At 37.7% G+C, this 21,859-nt stretch overlaps 1 non-coding gene across 1 annotated transcript; it reads left to right on the top strand.

Moving 5' to 3' along the window:
• The first annotated feature begins 17,457 nt into the window (after nt 1–17,457).
• Trnar-acg (transfer RNA arginine (anticodon ACG)) lies at nt 17,458–17,530 on the top strand. Its single transcript has one exon. It is a non-coding gene; the product is annotated as a tRNA-Arg (tRNA).
• Nucleotides 17,531–21,859: the final 4,329 nt, after the last annotated feature.

Consider the following 21,859-nt stretch of genomic DNA (forward strand, 5'->3'; position numbering starts at 1 on the left):
CCCTCACGTGATCTTGTAGAGCGGCCTTCATGCCTCGCACGTGATCGCGAACGTTATCCACGTCTCTTACATGATGCTTAACTTTTCTCTTTTTATAGTCTTTTCCCTGTGACGCCATTTCGAATGCATTTACATATGCGCATCCGCGCTATTTTGCAGTTATATATAATTGTAGATATCATAGTTATAGATGTATGCATTTGTAATTGTTGTAGTCTTTATAGTTGTATATAGTTGTGCGTTTATGTAATTGTGGCTGCCATAGTTGCAGGTGTATGTTTGCAGCTGGTATAGGTGTATGTATTTGTAGCCGTTTTGTACTTGTGTATAGTTTTAGTTTATGTGTTTGTGGCTGTTGATATTGCATATTGATTTAATGGTATATAATTGTTGCTGTTGTAGTGCAGTTATGTATACCTCTAATTGTAATCAGTTATATCTACTATAGTCGTACATAGTTGCAGTTGTATATATTTTAGCTACATTGTGTAGAGGAATTTGACTGCAAACCAAACTTTGAATATACAGAGCTGTGATTCTTACCATCCTCATTTATGTATGTGAAACTTGAACCGTATATGACAGATATGCAGACATACTGAAATATTTCCATACGACTTTCATCCGTAGATTGTTGAAAATCAAGTTGTAAGAAAATACGCAGAGGTTTTTAGTCATGTAAAACCGTCTTTCAGTACGCGTAATGTTACAGCAGTGCCGGGTACGTTGGGTAGATATATGCTGCATACCCTATTCAAGGCTTCACAAAACAGCTTCTTTTTGGTGAGCTTTCCAAAGAAAAAAGACCCGCAGGAGGACAGTGGAAACGGCTCAAGGATAATCTGAATGTCTCCCTCAAACAGTTCGGTTTGCATTTTAACTCACGCCAAAAACTAACTTTACCAAGTGCATAGGAACTGAAAAGGTTTAACTGACATTCAACTCTATTTCCTACGACCATTGTATTATCTATAGTATTTAGATAGTTCATTATAGAAAAGAGTAAATGCCAAATTGTCGTCCCTGAAAAGTTTTAAAAAAAGATGTAACGTTAGTTGACCTGGGAGCATCAAGTTGTCCAACACTCAGTGGGTTTTCAGGATTTAAATACATTCTTTTTCCCATCTTTCATGTGTACATAAAGATGGATTACAGGGGGAGGAGGGTCGTTTATGAATAAAGAAATTTAAATACCTCCAAACAGCCTTTTTGCTGCTAATATATTTGGCTGTAAAATTGGATTTCATCATTCTAATTAGCAATAGCACTCATTGTCATGTCATTTCCTTTGTTAACCTATTTACAGACTTAATTGATTTAACACTGTTGAAAAATTGAACTTTTAAGAGTGCATCAAATGTCTTTGAAAAGACGGAGAAATATGATCCACACCATGAGTTGTTTATTTGAAATTCTAAATTTCCACTATTAATGTTAATATAAAAACACCCATTACCTGGTTGTTGGTGTCGGCACTTGGAGTATTCATTATGACCTGTCTTAGTATCTGGAAGAAACTGCTTTGGATATCTTTTAGTACATTTCCCATCAACCATGCAAGGGGATTTGGGGTTAAGGAAACCACATGGACAATAAACCATTTGAGTTTTGATATTCTGAAAGAGGACAAAATTATTCTCGGGATCAGGGAGCTTAGCACTGATTATTTTGTCAATATCGTTAGATCTGAAGTTGAAGTTATCAAAAAGCCAAAATAAGATATGAACATGAATCAGAACCATTTTCTGCCATTGAAAGAAGCATGCTAGGAAAATCATTTCACTTTGTGAGAGTGTGAAACCAGAAGACCCCCACCAACAAGCCGCCATCGACCCCAAACATTTTGTGTTGTAGCTTTATTCTCCCTCTTTCCTCTTTCTTGTTCTGGCCGTGTCGTGGTCGTCTTTTTCACATTGATGACCGTAAATGGGGACGATCAGGTCAATAAGTAGAAAAATAAAACAAAACATTACAAGAAAAACACAGACACTAATGCATCAAATATACGTCTTTTAAACTATGGGTGTGTGTGTCCTCGTCAACTTTCTAAAGATTAAGGTGAACATCGATGTTCAGCCCAGGCTGCGTGCGAATATTGCGTCAGTTTACCTCCCCATCTGCCTCAGAAACGTCCAAGTTACAAAAAATCCAACTGCTCACATTTGAGTTCAGAACAGACATTAGTAAATTATATACAAATGAAAAAAAAACACAACTTTTACTTTTAAAAATAATAAAATGCTTGAATATCATGCTTTTTAGTCTAAATGTATTCATAATATTACTGAGTGTACTAAATTGCTTAACTATAGTTAACTATAATTAACTATAATTAACTATAGTTACCAAAAGTCTACACAAGAGTTCATTTCCTTATGATAACGTGGTTGTCTCCTGCTTAAAAAATTATTTTCCACCTCTTTTAAATTGAGCGACTTCCTTTGATTTGTTGCAGTGCTACACCTTGTCGGTGCTGTGTGATTCAACATTTTTGCTTTGGGAGAGAGAGAGATGAGCAGGAGATTCTCACCTGACTGTCTATCGCTTACATGGAGGGGTAGGCGGTTGGGATATTTTGCTTGTAGGGAGATTCTTTGCTGAGTGCCTGCCGCTCACGTGGACATGTAGCTGGTTGGGGTACGCTGTAGGTAGGGAGCGTTCTTGACTTCTTTTACTTCTGTTCCTAATGGACTATGGCCCCGCTATAATACACAGTACAATATAATGAATGGTATAATACTATAGAATATATTTATAATTATGATATAAGAATAGAATATAACCAGAAGGCCGCCTGGTGTTTCTCGGTCCATAAATACGCTTAAATGTGATATTTTAATTCATGCAGATTACATAGAACGTTAGAAAATTTTGCATATCCCTGCTCTTGATTGTCAAATGTATTCGCCTGAATTCTGCGTTTAATCTACATATCTATAAAATGAAATTATCTGTGTGTCTCTGTCTGTGTGTGTACATTTCCCTACCAAATTACTTTGTCAATTTTCAGTCTACAAACTCGAGATTTGACATAAGGGGTATTGAGATTTGGGAAAATCTTTTTACTCAGTTTTCAGCCAGAAATTTGTCTGTCAATCGGTCAAAGTTCAACGATCTCACCTTTAAAAACTCTACCAAAGTTCTGCGCCAATTTTGAGTCTAAACGTTTGATATTCTAGATGTAGGTTTCTTAGACAGAGATCACATTTTTTAATTTGATTTGAGCCCAAAACAATAAATGTTAAGAGGTCAAAATTAGGGTCAAAGTTTTAAAAAAATTGACCTCTCAGCTAATTTCTGGTCTAATCATTTGAAATTTTACATAAAGGGTATTCAGACATGCGGCAAGTTTTATTTTACTAATTTTGGGACGAAAAGCTGGCTGACTAGAGGCTAAAGTTAAAATGGTTGTCATTTGCAGACTCTACCAAACTCCTCCGCAAATTTTGTGTCTAAACACTTGAAATTTTAGATGTAGATTATCTGGACTTAAGTCAAACTTTTCAATATATATATATATATATATATATATATATATATATATATATATTTAATTATTTTCTACTATAATAATTAAATACCTACAGACACTAGTGTTTCATCCTTTCGGGAATCTTCAGTGCAGGGTGTCACGATTAATACCAGTCGAACGATTCGAACCCCGTATCACGGACATCTCTGGCTCAATTAGCGGAGACCTAATGCATTCGGCTACCATTAACCGCTTGAAATAACGTTGAATTTAAACATCTTAATTTTTTTTTAATGTTCATTTACGTCAGTCAGACAGTGATCTAATCGTTATACGATGATCTACGCATAAGAGCTAAATTGACCGACTTTAATTCAACTGAAAGTGCTCAACGATAAGAAACGAATTTCTTAAAGAGACTGTCATAATTATTTTCTACTATAATAATTAAATACTTACAGACACTAGTGTTTCATCCTTTCGGGAATCTTCAGTGCAGGGTGGCACGATTAATACCAGTATTAATTTAAAGGTTATGTGGTTTTTTGAGCCATGAAAACGATGTTACTTTTTGTATTCATTATTTTATTTTTATTATTTTTTTTATATTGCAAATAGTCCTCGGCTCTTCGTCATAAAAATGTATCGATACTTTTTTGTGACCAGGAGCCGAGGACTGCTTGAAATATAAAAAATAACAATAAAAAATATTAAATACAAAAAGTAACATCATTTTAATGCTTCAAAAAACCCCACATAACCTTTTAATCACTATCCTAGAAGCATACGTGGACTTTTAACAGAATATATATATATATATATATATATATATATATATATATATATTCCCACAGAAGAGACGTTGCGAGCCTGTCCTTTTTTTATCGTTATTTCCATGGCAAATGCTCGTCTGAACTCCAATCTCTGGTCCCCCCTCGCCAATCTTTCACGAAAAACACCCGTCTAGCTGAATCCACTGTGAAAAATTTCCCCCACTCTATATCTGTGCCTAAATCAAAACGCAGATTCCATGAACAAAGCTTCTTTCTTAGAACTGCACGCCTGTGGAACTCTGTTCCGTCTGCCTGCTTCCCTCCGGACTACAACTTGGTTGTCTTCAAGTCCAATGTTAACAAATTCCTAATGAACCGCCGCCTTAAGTAAACATATCAGCAAATCTCCTCACTAACGTAATGTACTTGCAATAACCCTTATCCCTGAGTGGCTTCCGGGCCTTGATAAGTGGTGATCACTGTGTAAAAAAAAATATATATATATATGTATATGTATATGTGTGTGTGCGTGTGTGTGTGTGTGTGTGTTTGTGTGTGTGTGTTTGTATGTGTGTGGTTTGTGTATGTGTGAAAGAGCTAATGAAACGAAATCCAGTTATTTTAAAAGACTTTCATTACTTAGGCATTTTCCTCCTACATAACTATTCCTCCTGTCTGACTAATTTACCCTACTTCATATAAATAACGAACTCACAAAAATTGCAACGATGCCATAGAAGAGAATATTCGCTTGGAATGAGCAATTAATAAATTAAATATAGTGTTAGATTTTAATGAAATTGGCGGGATTGTCTCTTTTTTGCACGCAACTTAATGTTAAACCAAACTTCTAGTTAAGCATTGCTTGCCTATCAATCTCAATTTACTGTCTGGAAAGAAATTTATTTTTGCTTAAAAAAAATTGCAGTAATCAAAAAAGAAAAATTGTAAAACATCGAAAATAGAAGAGAAAAATATCGATCCGATAATATGGTCAATTTGCAGGATAAAATTACTGTGTACTTTATGCTATACTAGCGGGAGTGCCCGGCGTTGCCCGGGTGTTTGGAGGTGTGTGTTCCTATTTACAATGCCTCCCCACGGGACAGAGTTAGACACCAGGGTCGTTTTTTAATGTGGAGAAAAGGAACAAAAATAAAAATTGTCTCAGTCGTGAAGGATTTCTCCTCCACTGACAGAGAACAAGAAATTGAAGTGTAGATCTGAAGAAAAGATGCTACACTGGAGGTGTGTGTGTTGGGGTGTAGATGAAAACAAATATGATGAAATAAAAAAAAAGATGATAAAATCGGAAAAACAACGGGAAGATGATGGAAAAAAGGTTTGGTAGGTAGGTAGCTAGGATCGAACTAGAAGGTAGGTAGGTAGGATTGAACCAGAAGCCTTGAGGCGAAGATGGAAAATAAAGTGTCATAAATATTTGACATATAATAAGATCATGAAGAAATTAGAACTCAACAAGTGGTTCGAGTTGGGCATACAGCCAGCATTTTCATTAACATGAAACTACTACAATAGAGGACAGAATATTTGAATGCCATCTTATCTAAAAATAACACTATCTACTTCATCTTGGTATGTGAGTTTTGGTTCAGATACCAATTCTTTGATTTTGTAAGATAGAAGTAATTCTATTAGCAGAGAAGATTAGATTGTTCTAACATTATCTACAATTTTTTTACAGTTCTAAAGTTTTTAGATGAAGGGACGGTCGTATTATTTCGATTAATTGAACTACTTGAGTGTTGTTATTTGCACAAATGTTTCAATTGATGTAACCTGTGACCTTTTCTAGGTGTATAAATAGATTTTTCTTTCTTTTTTTTTTAATTCAAACGAAAGAAAAACAAGAATGTAATAATCTATTAGCAAGAGAAAGTAACGGAAAAACGTTTGAATCTATTTATGGATTAAAAACTGAATTGACAGGTGCGTGAATTTAATGAGGTCAAATATCACGCCATTAGAAATCACAAGGTTTTCTTTTACTGCGAGGCAGTTTTTTTGGGGGGTTTGTTTACTCAACTTTTGCTGATTTTGTTTCCCCAAGCTGTTGGGGGGGGGGGGGGAGACAAGCTCCCCATAAATGAATAGCAATTGTCTGATACAAGAGGTTGCCTTCGCATTGATCAAAGCGTTATTGCTTTCTTGACGTCTCGCATGTAAAGCCGTTTATTAAGTGCTTGGCCCCGGCCCTAGCGTTATCTACTGCCAGAGCCTCATTTGGAGTTCAAGTCACTTAGGCATAAAACCGGTAGGGGGAGGTGGGTGTCGAGGATCATTCTAATTTAAATTAGGTCTTTCAAAGACTTTATTTAGTTCCCTACACTAAGACGCTATCACCACGATACCTCATTCTTACCATGGAGTTATCTACTTAAAATATCCCCAGCGTATGTGTCGGCTTTATGTACAGATCTGGAGAAAAAAAATTATTTACAAGTTAACAAAATAAAAATATACACAAACAAAGGGTTTTATTTTAAATTATATATATATATATATATATATATATATATATATATATATATATATATATATATATATATATGGGATGTAATGATGGGGAGGGGGGCAAGCTAAAATACAGCCAAAAAGAAAGAAAAAGAAAACAACTAAGTAAAATGCCTATGTGGACGGGTTAGTAAGGGGTCCTCCCAACCTAACTCTAAATATGGAGCGTTCTTTTTTTTTCCGATCCCAAAGGTCAAAAGCAAGCAGGTCGTTCCCTAATGGGGACTGGGGGATCTACGGGCGATACTTTTAAAACAAATATGATAGGGTGGATAACATAGGGAATGGGTGGCATCTTCCAAGATAAGTATAGAAGCAACATACCGAGGACAAAACAAAGGGGGGGACTAGTGCCGATGAAAAATAAAATCTGGGACAGGATCATCTTTCATACTTGCTCTAGTCTAGCACTTAATAAAGTATTTCCACTCGAAGTAGTTACCGGTCTAACTAACCTACACTAAGAAAACTTTGCTGGGGGCTGAGTTCCGTAGAACCTTAGCACCACCTGACCAATACTACTTGGGTGGAAAAACAAACTTAAACCTAGCACGTCGCCGGATGCACAAACTAGTCGCAGATAGGGTACGATTCACTAGCACAGAAACCCCACAACTATAGAGATTGACATATGCTGAGTAGACGTCAAAGTCGCCCGTCAGCACATCGCAATCCCTAGTGAAAACAAAGTGAGTTTACTGAAGAGTAGCTATATCTACCTCAAGGGCCACGAGATCCCTCAGCACAGGGATATCAGTCCCCTCATGTTCACATTAACTAGGTTTAGGTTTATCGCCATAATTCCCTAACAAGTAGTATTCATAAAATACAGGTCTAAAAACCTCTGGAGTAAGAACGCCAAAGGACTGTCCTATGCTGCCAGTAAACAACTCAGTTGTGAACTGACCTCCTCGGTTCCGCCCTTCCACGTCCAGGAAGAAGGTTATTTTCAAAGCTCTATAAAGGGACGGGTGAACGTAAATGGAGACCCTCCCTTCACACTTTACTGCTATCTGCATTGGAGACAGCTATCTTCAGCCCCGGAAAAGCTTGCTTCACCTCGGCCAACATTCTCCACAGAACCTTCGCCCTCGCGCCCTTCTCCTTTCTTATGAATGTGAAAGTTAGTTGGCCTCTCGACCTCCTTTCTATCTACTTTCGTGAGATTCTCCAATTTCCTCACGTTTTTCCTCGTACCTGCGCTGAGGTCTGCCTGTCTTTGAGTTACGTTAACCTCGCATATCCTCTCCCCGAGTAAAAAGGGGCGCTTCCGCGTCCTTTCTGTCCGGACCGGAATCACCGAGGTGGTGGTGAACTCTTGCTCTTCTGTGCTCTGGTCTTCTATATTTTCTGTAAACTTAGCTTCTGAAGTCTCTTCAACAGGTGTTAGAGTATGAAGAGGGGGAGGAGTATTCTGCTCTACCATAAGGCCTGAAGGTTGAGCAAGGTTTTCTTGATCTTGTCAGTCATCTTTGGCTTTTTTTAATTGTAACTTTTGAGGTCTTTTCTATGGTATTTCTTTCCTCTCCTTCTTCTTCCGATTCGGAAGCCAGCTTCCTCTTTAATCCCGATTTTTCATCTTTCGCTCTCTTGTCTTTTAGCTTTTCCGGGGCTGCTAACTTCTCTTTCCTCCATTTCTTTGTCACCGTACGACAGGCATTGGTTGTCTCCTTTCCTGGTGTGACCCCGCTCTCTGCCACATTCTCCGGGGGAGGAATTGTAGGTGGGGTTACTGGTACCTTCTTCGGGCAGACCTTCGCCATATGGCCTGACATCATGCACCTCCAACAGTGAGGTCTTCTACCCTCGATAATTATGGACATTGTCCAAGATTCCTATGTAACTGGGCAGGAATCGTGTTAAAGCCCGCCCTGTTAACCCTCATTATCAGCTTATAGTCCCTGGTCATTATGTTCTTAGGATCGCGAACTGTATTTATTGCTTCCACGTCTTTGTATTGGGACAGAATAGACCCTACCTGTTCTGTGTAACACCACGGGGCCCCTGTGACCGTCGTTCGCCTCTTTTCTAGGTATTCCGGTTTGCAGCGGATCCCCTTCCATATTATGTCGCTTTTTGCGACCATTATCGACTCTTCTGCTGTAGGGAGCAGAATGTCCCACATTTCGTAACTTCTACGCACCAAATAAGTCGCCGGGTGTTGGACTCTATTAACAGACTCATCATCTCTTTATGCACTCTTGTGAGCCCCTTCTGCTTTGCCTCTAATGTCACTAGCGATACAATTCTGCTTCTTAGGCTTTCCAATTTTCCTGGTACCGGCTTGATTTTATTTCCGTCCGTTAGGCTCTTGTAATTTTCTTGAAAAAGCCTTCGATAGTCCTCCGGGCTCTTTCTTTCTTTTGGTCCCCAGCTACTTGCTTTTTCTGGCCTCTTCTCTGGACTCTTTCCAGGACTCTGTAGTCATTTCTTCTCGCAGAGCAAGCCGCCCCTCCGTTGCTGTTTCTTTCTCTGTTGAGTGATTGCCACCTCTTTAGTGATGGTCCCTTCTTTTGCGGACTGTTATTTGCAGATTTCACCGCACGTTTTCGTTTCTCCTCTTCTGCGAACGGGTGCAAGATGCTACTTGGCTTTTTGGCGATGGACCACTCTCCTCCTGGCGTGCGCCTTATATATTCCGTCCAGCCTTTCTTTGTCTCTTCACGCATCTTTGCTATTACCGTCTTTGGGGTTATTCATAATGCCCTCCCCCCCGCAACAGGTTGAGAAAGTCCTCCAGGTGGTCCTTTTTCACTCCAGTCATGCTTGATAAAGTGCTCCAAGATGTGGTGGTCCTGGATATGACTTAAAACTATATCCGATAGTGATACCCCACTTTGCGGGCCTTGGGGAATGTGGAGCCATCCTTTAATTGCCATTGCTCCCAGGTCCACTCTGACCCGGAGTGGTAGTACCTGTTAAGGTCCCAGCTATGGGTTAAATAGAATCTGACTTAAAAAAATATATACTCCATTAAAAATCGTTCCTCAAAATAACTAGATTCGACATTAAATAACTGAAAATGGTTGATATGCCGTAAAACAAATCAACTAACCAAGATGTAGCAAACCCTGTCTTATACAGCACAGACGCTGGTGTACCCGTCCTGGTCCCCTTCACTACGTATATTGGAGGTGAGGGCGAGTAGCCTGCACTAGGTAATTGGGCCCCGCCAGATGTGGTACCCCCCCCTCTCACACACGAACGCCGCAGGCGACGCGGTTCCCACGATACTGGGGTACTTTCCGGTGTGGTACTCACAATATGAACACGAAGTATGGAGTATCACCGGATGTGGTACCCTCCGAAATGGATTACTGTGGTTCTACCGGATGTGGCACCCCCCCCCCCCGACACGATCATTGAGGAACCACCGGGTGTGGTACCCCCCGACAGGAACACACGATTCCTACACCAGGGGCGTCCCCCATGGTACCAGGAGCAGAGGCCTGCCCCCTTAAGGTGCCCGACCTCGACCCGCCGATTCAGAACTAGCGAGACTTTCACCTAAAAAGGCACGCCAGTTTCCCCTAGAACTTCCTGCTACTTAAATCGAGTTCAGACACCGGACTACCTGAACGAGATCGAAAAAACAAAAATTAATAACAAAAACAAACCCAATAGGGGCATAATAACAAAAAACAACAAGGACCACACCTCCAAAGAATGGGGACGGTCCTTAGAAAATAAACAACCCCTTAAGTGACCAATAGATAGTCAAGTGGGTGAAACTTGTGCAAAAGACAAGTGGTCAGTATTCTGGGGAAAAGATAATACACTTTGATCTTTGTCAAAAGCTTCTCGAGCACGTAGGCCGAGAACACAAATTCGTGTTCACAGTTTCGCTTTTTTATACGGAAAATTCAAACATACACGCGCAGGTTTAAAAAACACGAAAATAGCGTGTCACAGTCGCCAAAATTAAAGATACACACGACACTGTTTCGTAAATCGGAGGTATAATAATTTACGCTGCATATAAAAAGTTTTAAGAATGAGTGATCACTCTGACGCCCCCCCCAGAAACAAGCTTTTGCCGGACATACACAAAAAATTCACATACACACACACACTAACACACATCTTGCTTTATATATACATATATATATATATAGTGAGAGAGAGAGAGAGAGAGACTAGCGGGGGTACCCGGCGTTGCCCGGGTGTTTGGAGGTATAAACGAAAACAAAATTTTGGTAGGCAGGTAGGCTCAAACCCGAACACTTCAGGTTAATAGGCTGAGAACTTACCGACAAACTACGATGGCAGAGAAGTGATGATGCATGAAATAAAATCATTAAAAGGTGATGTGACAGGTGCGTGTTTAATGAGGTCAAACAGGGAATGAAACTCACTTACAAGTGGCAAGTACACGCCGAATTTAATTCCGCACTTAATTTGTACTGCGGGATAGTTCTTTTAGGGTTTGTTTTTTTACCGAACTTGTTGGGGAAAACCAGCTCCCCCTTTATCAGGAAAGTATGTCCAAATGAAAGCAATTGTCTGATATGAAGGTGAAAACCGACATTGACCAAAACGTCCATTTGCTTTCTGGACGTTCCCGGCCCATTAGCTTCACATCAGTTTCGCTTTTATACAGAAAAAGCCAAATCAACACGAGACGGACCGAAATAGCAAGAATTGTGTAAAATTCGATTTAATAAATCTAGACGCGACGTGCGTTCGCATATCCTTGATATTATTATCTAGGGGTATATAAACACTTCTAAACGACAGTAACCCCCCGGCAACCCAGGCGAAAAAAGCCTTTCTTGGACATACAAAAACGCGGGCGCGGCATTTGCCTTTTATATATATATAGATAGATAATAACACTAGTCGTATCACTCGGTGTTGGCCGAGTGTTATTAAATCAGTATTCTGCCATACCCAAGCATTAACCCTAGGTGGGTTAAACCAACTTCCTTCGATGGAAATATCAAATTCAAAAGCAGCCTGCAGTCGTTTGTATATCCCTATCAGGGAAAGTGACGACATTGGTTTTTTTTTAGTTCTTGTAGAAAGACGTTCAGATCCTTCTACATTCAGCGCCTGACATTTTCATATGGTGACCTATCTTATACTGACCAGGCTCAACATTGTTTCACTTAAGTGGTATAACGAAAACATTTATGTCAATCTAATTATACTATGTATTTAATCATTCCACAAGTTTCGTCAGAAATTAAATTTTATGAAATTTAATAATGCTAATAGAACTAAATACTAATTTTTTGTGTGTAATACTAAGAACACAATTTCGAATTGCATTAGACTTCTAATAAACGTTATAATAATCAGTGGTTGAACATTTTACGGAGTAGAATGTTGAGTCTTGAAGAAAGTTAGCAATAGGAATAATGTTGCGTTTGCATTATGATTCTACCGTAGATTCTACGTGTAAGCTGAGGGACAAACATATAAACGAATAGATTCTGGAGACGACTGGGCCATGCCGAAGACTGCTGGACAACATCAATGACAGGGAATTGCGATTTTTAGGACATCTGGCAAGAACAGACGGCCTAACAAAAGATCTACCCTTTGGTACAACCACGAGCAACAGAGCACGTGGAAAATCAAAAACAAGAATGTCAGACAACTTGAAAAACATCGCGAACTTTACCATGGCTGGGCTGATCAGACTGGCGCAGAAACCTAGTTAATTGCGACGATTCGCGGAAAGTTCCAAGGCTTGTCAGTAATGACCATTTGTTACATGAAAGGGCTGTCCCCTTCTCATGTAAGAAGGCATACTACATAAGTGAAAATGATATTAGAATAAGGCTAGAATCGAACTCTGTAGGCAAGTGTTAAAGATAATAATGGAAACTGGAATGATAGAAATTAAGTCCATTGTTAATTCTATTAGAAATAAATAAATATTATGTCGGAAAAAGAGTCGATTGTCCATTCTTTTAGAAATCTAGATAATGAATATGTCAGTTAAAAGAATGCACAATGCGATTTAGAATATATTGTTTAAAAATAGGTTAGAATTAGAATTGAGGATTCTTTGTTTTTCAAAAGTGTGTTGGAGAAAACGTGATATAGTCACGTTTGTAAACATACTTCTGACGTCATAAACAAAGGAGATTTCTCAATACAGGAATCTAAGGGTTCGATGTTAAAAGTCAGTTTGATGAGTTAGAGTTGAAAGTCGAGAGTTTATGAGAGAGAGTCAGTTGGAGAGGAGAGCACCTTAGAAGCTAAGAGAGGACATTCGACCATGTAGATCCAAGTTTTAATTCCTGACGTCACCAAAGGGTCGATTGAAGAACAAAGAAACCAACTCTGTTTGTAACTGTTTCGTCATTCTTTAAAACAGAAAAAGTAAATGTGTTTTTATTATCATCTTGTAAAAAACTCTTGTGTAACCCTTCCAAGTATTATGTGTCCCCCCATCATTGTAAGTGAAGTATCACCTTCCTCTATATGTGTATAAGAACTGTTGTATCATATCATCCAGTTCGTATTAATCAGAATTTTCGTAATCCCTGTATTACATGAACCCCTATACAACACATTCTGTTAAAGAAAGAAAGAAATTTCATTGTAATTTGTTACAAGAAAAGAGAAAATACTATCTCTTACACCTACAACCTCCACCACCGTGTGATATCTGCTAGGAAAATAATGACAATATAAATACAGTAAAGATGTAATGATAATCAAATATGTTGAAAGAAACCAATTACACTTGTGCCCCCTGGTTTAAATATCCTAAGGCAGGCTGTGAAATCCCATTTTTTTACTGTAGAAATTCCATTATACCGGAAACCATTCTACGAATAGAATAGTGTGTGAGAGTTGGAATGAAGACTAAACATCACACATAGAAGAGTAAGGAAGAAAAATCAGGGGAAAGAGATGAAAAGGAAAAATAAAACAGATACTAGAGAAAATATAGAGAGGGCGACTTTACGGAGAAAGATAGACAGAAAGCTGACAAGAGAGCAAAGAATTATAAAAAGGCTAAGAGAGAGAGAGGGAGAGGGAGAGAGAGACAGAGAGATAGAGAGACAGACAGACAGAGACAGAGAAAAAGAGTATGAAGGACGACAAAGAGGAAGAGAGAGATGAAAGGAAGGGAGAACGAAGTAGAAATGTTGGTAGTTGGTGACCAATAGGTTTTTGCTTTAGTATTCATTAGCATTCACACACTTAAGAAAAGATCAAAGACTACAGGCCATTAAAAAAATAAATAAATAAAAAGTAGATGCCTGCAAGACGAGTATGTTTCTTCAATTCAATAAAACGTCAACAGTTGAGACAGACTTCTAGATCGATGAACTAATACCGACGAGCTACAAAGATGCTAGAAAGAGAACATTTTCTTTATTTTAGGAAAACGTTACAAAAAAGTGCAAGTGAAACACCCCCTCAAATTTATTAATCTATTCATACAAATAATAATAATAATAATAATAATGATGATGATAATAATAATAATAATAATAATAATAATAATAATAATAATAATAATAATAATAATAATAAAGAAATGGTAAAGTAACTTGATTAAGTTGTAACGTTAACAGCAAATAAACGTTCATCTAAGCAAAGTTTTCTCTTCTTCACTGGATAAACTAAACCAACTGATTAAGCCAGAACGCAGAAAATGAAGTAAATCTATACTATTAACAAAATTCTAAATGTTTATTTATTTATTTATTTGTGTGTGTGTGTGTGTGCCAATAAAACTTTCGAACGAATGCACCAAATTGAAAAAATATTTTTCCCCTGACAGGTGTGAGTCCCTAGATTGTCCTTATCCATATATACTTCGTAACAACGCCGAATCACACAAAAAGCCCGAAATAAGGGTTTGGGGGCCGTTTCGTGCAATTACCGAAAAAGCTACTTGCCCATGTCAACGGAATTTAGCACTGTATGGGCATGGAATATGTGCCTACATTAAGGATGGCTTCCCGTGTGGCAGGAATATCTCTAGAGAAGATCCTAATTTACCCTATATGTGCTTCAGGGTTGCACTTGCTAACACCACTGCATTTATATTTGCCCTCTATAGGCCCCACAACAGCGGAGTTACTATCTTTAAGAGCATATCTGAGAAAATAGACCACATACTGTCTTCACATCCCTCGGCTAACATCCACATCTGTGGTGACTTCAACGTCCATAACGTGGAATGGCTGACCCATTCAAATAAGACAGATGATGAGGGGAGGTTTTGTCATGATTTTGCCATTGCTTATGACCTCACTCAGATTGTTCGCGAACCCACCCGTGTGCCCGATACACCCGGTCAATATGCAAGCCTCCTAGACCTTTTTCTCTCAACTTCCCCTGAGCTATGTTCATGCTCCGTTCATTCTCCTCTAGGATCCTCCGACCACTCCGTCGTATCAGTTAAAATAAAAACGAAATGTAAGAAGCCCCCAGACGTACCCCTCCACCGTAGTGTATACCAATACTCTATGGCTGACTGGGATAGCTTCCGTACATTCATATCTGATTTACCTCTGCACTCCATGTTTAAAAAGGAAGTGTCCTCTATAGTATCAGATCTGATCGAATGGTTAATTGTAGGCATAGACCAATTCATACCATCTAAAAAATTCCAACAAAAACCTAACAGCCAGCCATGGTTCTCCCCAGAATGTGCTGCTGCTATCGCGCACTGAAATCCCTTTTTCCACAGCTACCAACGTAATCGATGCACTGAGACTAAAACTGCTTTCAGGACAGCCAGCAACCACTGTAAAAGAGTAATAAAAAATGCAAGAGAGCTATATGCCCAGTCTGTTAAATCCAAGGTAGCTGATCAGCGGCTTGGTTCCCACCAGTTTTGGCAAATAGCAAATAGGATCCTGAACAGAAGTGTGCGTTCTATCCCAACCATTATCAATGGACCAGAGGTCATCTCGTCAGCGTCAGACAAGGCCAAACTATTTGCAAAGAACTTTGCAGCTAATTCTACCCTATGCGACGAAGGCCATCAACTCCCCATATTTCCTCCTATAACACAGAACAAGCTAGGTAACATACAAATATCCGTGTAGGAGGTCGCCAAGCTAATCAAGAACCTAGATTCCAGTAAAGCAACTGGCCCTGATGGCATCCCAATTATAGTGTTAAAAAAGCTTCAACTAGAATTTGCTCCTATACTTACGAAACTATTTAAGCGCTGCCTTAAGGAGAAGTGCTTTCCGACTCCCAGGAAGACCTCATCAGTTTACCCTGTATTTAAGAATTCAGATGATAAGTCATCTCCCTCTCAGTACAGACCAATAAGTCTCCTGTGTGTTATGAGTAAGTTGCTGGAATCCATATTAAATAGAGAAATAGTCAACCACCTCAGCAGGAATATCTTTCTTAGTGACACACAATATGGTTTCTGCTCTGCAAGATCTACCGCAGATGTGCTGACGGTTATATCCCACAGGATTAGTGAATTTTCTGGACAAAGGCTTCCTTTCTAGGGCAATTGCTCTTGACATATCAAAGGCCTTCGACAAGGTATGGCATAAGGGTCTACTTCACAAGATTTTCAGCTACGGTATAACTGGAAATGTTTTTTCAATCGTTAAATCATTTCTCTACGATAGGCTCATAAGAGTAGTTGTAGATGGACAAAAATCGGAGGCCTGCAATATAAATGCTGGAGTCCCTCAGGGGTCAATCCTGGGCCCAACTCTCTTCCTGATCTACATAAATGACCTCCCTAAACACATACTTAAATCATTCGTTGACATCTATGCTGATAACACGACCATCTACACATCAAAGGCTGTAAATGATATAGTTCTCTCTGATTCTCTCTCCTCTGATCTTGAGCGCGTGGTTCAGTGGGGGAAGATGTGGCTGGTTACCTTTAATGCATCCAAAACCAAACTCCTATCCTTACATCATCAACGCTCTGATCCCCATCTGGCATCAATTGAAATGGATGGCTCTCGTTTGGGTGAGGCCCCGTGTTTTGACAAGCTTCTGGGTTTGACCTTTACTCCTGATCTGAAATGGAACACGTACATCAAGTCTGTTGCCATGGTCGCTGGAAAGATGGTGGGATCCTTCTACCGCTCCAGAAGATATCTCACTACTGATGCAATTCTCTATCTGTATAAAAGCCGAGTATGTCCAAGGATGGAATAGTGTTGCCATATCTGGGTAGGAGCTGCTAAAAGTAGCCTATCCTGCCTTGACAGAGTACAAAATAAACTTCGTGGCTTAGTGGGGGATGCCCTTTTCTCTACCCTGCAACCTCTCTCCCACAGAAGAGACGTTGCGAGCCTGTCCTTGTTTTATCGTTATTTCCATGGCAGGTGCTCGTCTGAACTCCAATCTCTGGCCCCCCTCGCCAATCTTTCGCGAAAAAACACCCGTCTAGCTGAATCCACTGTGAAAATTTTCCCCCACTCTATATCTGTGCCTAAATCAAAACACGGATTCCATGAACAAAGCTTCTTTCTTAGAACTGCACGCCTGTGTAACTCTGTTCCGTCTGCCTGCTTCCCACCTGACTACAACTTGGATGTCTTCAAGTCCAATGTTAACAAATTCCTAATGAACCGCCCCCTTAAGTAAACACTTCATCAAATCTCCACACTAACGTAATGTACTTGCAATAACCCTTATCCCTGAGTGGCTTCCGGGCCTTTTATAAGTATCACAGTGTAAAAAAAAAAAAAAACATCTTTCGGTCTGCGGACAGGACTTGTGGCACAATGGATAACGCGTCTGACTACGGATCAGAAGATTTCAGGTTCGAATCCTGGTAAGTTCATAATAATTTTAACTATCAGTTCATCCAACGTTTACTCATTGTTCATTATTAGGGTATTTTTGTTTTTTCAGTGATTTTGATTCGTGCATATGGGAATTTCCTATTCTCCGAGTTCACAGGGAAAGCATTGATGGTAATTCGATGTTGAGTGTACTTGATGTTGAGTGGACTCGATTTTGTGTTTGACTAGGAATCGTGTGTGCCGACGCGGCGCAGCCGCTATTTAAAATATAAATAAAATTATAAATATACAAATAAATAAACAAATAAAAACATTCATACTGACCCTACAAAATTAAACTTAACCCTACAAGAGCGAGTTACCGATATACGGGTAATTTCCAAAAATGTTATATACCGAGTTACCACTAAACTGGTATTTTTCCGACCACGTGTTCTTTTTTTGTGTCGTCACGGAGCTAAAAATAGCTACCCAATCGCTGATTAGCTTCGATTTAGCACAAGCCTAACTTTCTGCAAATGACTTCCCTTGTTTTGGGGAGTTGTGCATTGTTTTGTAGACTAAAGTAGCCATAAAGCGAGCTAGTGACGAACCAAGCATTTCGACAGGTAAAAGAGCAAGATCAAAGAGCTTCACGAATCAAGTAATGATGAATATATCGATGAAGGAGAAAGTGATGATAATTCTGATGATGCAAGTGGACCTAGATCAAAATCGAGAATTCAAAGTAGCGGGCGTGTCACTCCAGCAGGTGATAAGGGAGATTCTGGTGTGGTTGATGAGGGATCTAGCTAATTTGCATATTCTTTTAAACATTCAGTTTAATTAATTCCCTATTTGTTTTTTCGGTTTTCTTATGGGATGATCATCTTTAGTTAACTATTACGTTTAATTATACGCATGCAGATATTCTATACGATTTATACTTACATAATATTTGCGGAAAATATTTACAGTAAACAAAGAATTGTTTCCATATAACTTTGTCAATTTTTAGTCTACATACTCGAAATTCGATATACAGGCTACTGAGATTTGGGAAAATCTTTGTGATTGGTTTTCGGACAGAAATTTGGCTGCTAAGTGGTCAAAGTTCAACGATTAAGCCTTTGAGAATTCTACCAAACTCATCCGAGAGTTTGGGGTCTAAACACTTGGAATTTTAGATATAGGTTCCTTGGACTTGGATCTAACTTAATAACTTGATTTAAGCCCCAAAAAAATAAATGTTAAGGAGTAATGATAGGGGTCATATTTAAAAAAAATGACCTTTTTTTTGTCAGCATACACCTCCAAACACCAGGGCAACGCCGGGCACCCATGCTAGTATATCTATAAAAGTTAACGTGTCTGTGTGTGTCTGTGTGTCTGTTTACATTTCCTTGCACAATAACTCTGTCAATTTTTAGTCTACAGACTCGAAATTTGATATACAGGGTACTGAGATTTGCGAAAATCTTTGTAATCTGCTATCGGCCAGAAATTTGACTGTTAAGTGGTCAAAATTTGACGATTTTACCTTTGAGAACTCTACTGAACTCCTCCGCCAATTTTGGGTCTAAACACTTGAACTTTTAGATATAGGTTCCTTGGACATGTATCTAACCTAATAACCTGATTTGAGCCCAAAACGATAAATGTTAAGGGGTCAGAATAGGAGTAATATTTTTAAAAAAAATTGACCTCTGCGGTCTCTACCAAATTACTCAGACATTTTTCATTTGAAATTTTGCATAAAGGGTATTCAGAGATAGGTCAAGCTTTTTAATCGGTTTAGTTGAAAATATGAGCTATCAATATATACATGTATATTTGCATTTCTGCCTAAAACTTTTTACAGATGTGACGGATTTTCATAAGATCAGTATCGTTTGGAGCTCGATCCTTCAGACGACAAATACCGAAAAACTGGCTAAAATGTGAAGCTTTGTATTCTTGATGATGAAAACCACGGTCGGTCGTGACGAAATAAACCCATCATGTGTTTTATAAAACGTTGTCTTGTCTTATGATTCTACAAAAAGGTAAATTGAATTGTATTATATGTCTATATATCTGTGTTATAAAATGTCATTACATACACGTCTCGACATCTCATGTCTACACAATGTCTGAACGGTATATATATATATATATATATATATATATATATATATATATATATATATATATAAGTCAACGTGTCTGTGTGTCTGTGTCTGTGTGTCTGTGTACATTTTCCTTCGCAATAACTCAGTTAATTATAAGTCTACAGACTCGAAATTTGAGATAAAGAGTACTGAGATTTCGGAAAATTGATTTGATCGTTTTTTGGCCAGAAATTTGGCTTTTTAAGGGTCAAAGTTCAACGATTTGACCTTTGAGAACTCTTCCTAACTCCTCCGACAATTTTGGGTCTAAACACTTGAAATTTTAGATATAGGTTCCTTGGACATATATCTAAATATATAACTTGATCTGAGCCCAAAACAATATGTTTTAAGGGGTTATAATAGAGGTCAAAGTTTAAAAAATTTAACATTTTTTTTTTTGTTTTTTTTGGTTTTGCTCAGCATACACCTCCAAACACCCGTGCAACGCCGGGCTGAAATGCTAGTATATTTATAAATTTATATATTATTACACACACACACACACACACACACACACACATATATATATATATATATATATATTTATATTTATACATATATATATGTATGCATATATATATATATGCATGCACACACATATATACATATATATATATATATATATATATATATATATATATATATATATATATATATATATACAATTTCTATATCAATTAAGGAATTTTTGTAAATTATCGATACCAGCAATATGAATTTGACCGTCCTAGCAAACCAGCTAAAAGGAAAAGTTTCATGCAAGGAAAATGTGATATAATTAATTATTTCAACAAAAGAAATAATTTCAGACAATAATACACAATAAAAAAAATATTGCACGCTAGATTTCTGCTTTATATGCATTTAAAAAATTACTTATTTATTTTTGTCGATAAATTTATTATTTCTTCGGTTACTAAAGCTATGTAAACGAAGAAAAAATAAATTAATCGACAAAAAGAAACAATTTTTGTCTTTTAAAATAGAAAACAGACGTGTGAAGAATTTTTTTAAAGAATTTGTTATTGCTTGAAATTTTACGGTAATTATTTAATTAAAAAAGCCAGTTTAAAAAAAGTTTTAAATGTAAAAAAGATATTAAATACAAGAGAAGTTCCAAATAAAAAATAATATTTCTTAAATCCATAAATAATTTAAGCAAGCAGTCAGTGCGCGTATATGTGCGTGCGGGTGTGTTTCTATAGAAATCAGACGTAAGATTTGGATGGAAATGGCAACTTTCGTATATACAATGTATTTTGGGGTAATTTCGTTTAATTTTATTTTTGTAAATGTTCACTTAGAAAAAATACCCCCGTCAGATTAACAATAAATTATTGCCTTTCATTTGATGCTGAAATTAAGATGATTAGTATCATCGTTTATGAGGAGTTTTGATTTTTAGATTAGCCAATCCAAACTGTTTCTTGTGTCCACACACATTTTTGCTTATATATATATATATATATATATATATATATATATATATATATATATATATATATATATATATTACAGAAGATCAGCATAACATCAGTATCATCTATTTCGAATCAAAACACATGATTGACTCTCTTTAGTTCCTGCTGATCTAATATTTTACTGTACTCTCTCTCTCTCTTTCTCTCTCTCTATCTATCTCTCTCTTACTATATCTATATCTATATCTATATATATATATATATATATAGTCATCCACATACAGTACTGTTTCGTTGTATCACAACTCATCAGTGCGGCTAGGCATACACCTTTTTCGTATATATATATATATATATAGTGAGAGAGAGAGAGAGAGAGAGAGAGAGAGAGAGCATACTAGATATTGGATCAGCAGAGACTAAAAAGGGATAATTATTTGTTTGGATGTTATTCTGATCTTTTGTAATATATATATATATATATATATATATATATATATATATATATATAGAGAGAGAGAGAGAGAGAGAGAGAGAGAGAGGGGAGAGAGAGAAAGAGGAAGGAGGAGATGTATGTAAAGCATTAAAAAGATTAAGCGTTATGGTCTGAAACGCGGATACTAACGGCCGACCCTTGAGCATAAATGAGAAACGATGTTGTAAGACAATTTGTAGTCTGTGTGTCTGGTCGCCGAAGAGTCTGCAAAAAGTGCTTCTTGCCAATCAATATATCCTCTGCTAGTTCAGTGCAATTCAATCGCATTCGATTTCTTGCACTTACAATTGAATATGAAAGAAGAGTATAAAAATAACA

This window comes from Euprymna scolopes, chromosome 33, assembly GCF_053919585.1.
Source record: "Euprymna scolopes isolate OS-2025 chromosome 33, ASM5391958v1, whole genome shotgun sequence".
Lineage (NCBI taxonomy): Eukaryota > Metazoa > Mollusca > Cephalopoda > Sepiida > Sepiolidae > Euprymna > Euprymna scolopes.